Source organism: Bufo gargarizans, chromosome 8, assembly GCF_014858855.1.
Source record: "Bufo gargarizans isolate SCDJY-AF-19 chromosome 8, ASM1485885v1, whole genome shotgun sequence".
NCBI lineage: Eukaryota > Metazoa > Chordata > Amphibia > Anura > Bufonidae > Bufo > Bufo gargarizans.
The window spans coordinates 123,114,820-123,117,255 of record NC_058087.1 but is presented as its reverse complement, the minus strand read 5'-3'; positions in this window follow the sequence as shown (position 1 = coordinate 123,117,255).

Below are 2,436 nucleotides of genomic sequence, written 5' to 3'. Positions count from 1 at the left end.
GGAGGAGACGTATACCCTCCGGCTGACATCCTCCACACAGCCTGGGGTTAGTAGTTTTTCCGACGGTCTTTTGTTTCTGAGGAAAGAAGGACAGACATTAATGAAGTGACCCCTCTCCCCACAAAAAAAACAAACCCCACGCCTACGGCGAACCTCAGGAGGACGGACCTGACGAGTAGTTCCTCCTAGCTGCATAGGCTCGTCTAAGTCCGTACAGACTAACTGCTGCTTGGGAGGGGTTACCAATTGCTCCGGGTCTTTCAACCTGTCCCTAAGGCGTCTCTCTATACGGATAGAAAGGGACATAACCGCATCAAGGGAAAAGGGGGTCTCATATAATGCAAGCGCATCCTTAACCCTTTCGGATAACCCAGAGCAGAACTGACTCCTGAGAGCCGGGTCGTTCCATTGGGTATCCGTAGCCCACCTACGGAATTCAGAGCAATACTCCTCTACCGGCCGCTCTCCTTGTAAGAGTCTCCGTAGTCTTGATTCAGCCAGTGCTACTCGGTCAGGGTCGTCATATATGAGACCCAAGGCCCCGAAAAACTCATCCACTGACCGAAGAGCCTGGGAATCAGTAGGTAAAGAGAACGCCCAGGACTGCGGGTCCCCCTGCAGCAGGGAAATAACAACCCCCACCCGCTGATCTTCATTACCAGAGGAGTAAGGGCGCAGTTTAAAGTATAACTTACAGGCCTCACGGAACGTCAAAAACTTGTCCCTTCCCCCAGAAAATCTGTCAGGGAGAGGGACCTTGGGTTCCGCAACAACCTGGTTACCAGTAGCAACCGCTGGGCTTGAATTCAGTTGTAATTGCTGCTGTTGCTGGAGGACCGACGCCTTCAATCCTACCACCTCCAAAGACAGGCCATTAAATTGTTTGGACAGAGCAGCAATTTGATCCATACTGGATTCTAAGCAGGTAAAAAAAAAATTTTTTTTTTTTACCTACACAAAATAAGGGCCAGAGATAATGTAATGACCGACGTCACGCACAGGGAGGAACACAAGGAAAGCCCTGCCCAAGGGAGAGGGAAAGGTGGTGACCCCTAACTCACCTTGCGGCTGGCACCTGACTGCCCTGACGTCCCTAGACAGGTTCCTCACCCGTGCGGCGATCACGTGCCTAAACCCTGGCTTTCCCTGAAATGAGCCCTAGATAGTGAACGGGCCGGTGGGATCGCTAGTCCGCACCACTGCACTAAGAGGGAAACACCAGGGAGAGGACAGACAAATACAGACAAACACATACACCCAGGTGGGCGACCACAGCAGTCCACAAAGGTCCAACAGGGATCCGGAGGGTAGCGTTCTGAAACTACAATCAGAGGACGCAGCAACACAGCTCCAGTGGGTCAGGATAGATGTCCAGGTAGGAAGCTCTATCTCTGGCAACCAGAGAAGTGTGAGAGAGGAATATAAGGAGGTTTGGGAGTGCTGGACAAGGAACAGCTGAGGAGAAGGAGCTACGGATCCCTGAGTGAGCCAAAAGGGTTTGCAAAGCAAACCCAGAAAGCTACCATAAGGAAAACAGCCCTATCTTAAATAGAGCGTGCAGCCAACCGCTGCGACTTCCTGACCCCGGGTATAACGGAGTCAGGCGTGGTTCTCGATACCCTCGTGACAGTGATGTGATCAGCTCTGATGGGCGGGCTTTAGTGCTACCCTAGCCTAGACAACTTCTTCCACACTGGCAGCAGGCTTTTCCCCTGACAACCCCTCTCCTACTGGTAGCAGCATTTTCCCCTGACAACCACTCCCCCACTGGCAGCAGTATTGTCCTCTCACCACCCATCCCCCAGCATTAGTATTGTCCCACATGTCACACCTCTCTTTGTGACTGTAATGAGGCTGGAGTTAGAGGAAGAGAGCTTCTCCTGCAGTTCCTCTTTATACTATAAGGAGATGAAGGATCTTTGATGACACCATTACAGGTCTTGCACCTGCACCCTCCTACACCATGGTCACAGGTTAGGAGGGTACAAGACCTGTGATGATATCATCACAGATCCTTCAGCTTTCTAAGCCTGCAAACTGCACTAATAACATAGTAACATAGTACATAAGGCCGAAAAAAGACATTTGTCCATCAAGTTGATCCAGAGGGGACTATAAACTTCCTTCCCGACTCCAATCAGGCATCAGAATAACTCCCTGGATCAACGACCCCTCTCTAGTAGCTATAGCCTGTAATATTATTAAGCTCCAGAAATACGTCCAGGGCCCTCTTGAATTCCTTTATTGTACTCACCATCACCACCTCCTCAGGCAGAGAGTTCCATATTCTCACTGCTCTTACCGTAAAGAATCCTTTTCTATGTTTGTGTACAAACCTTCTTTCCTCCAGATGCAGAGGATGTCCCCTCGTCACAGTCACAGTCCTGGGGATAAATAGCTGATGGGATAGATCTCTGTACTGACCCCTGATATATT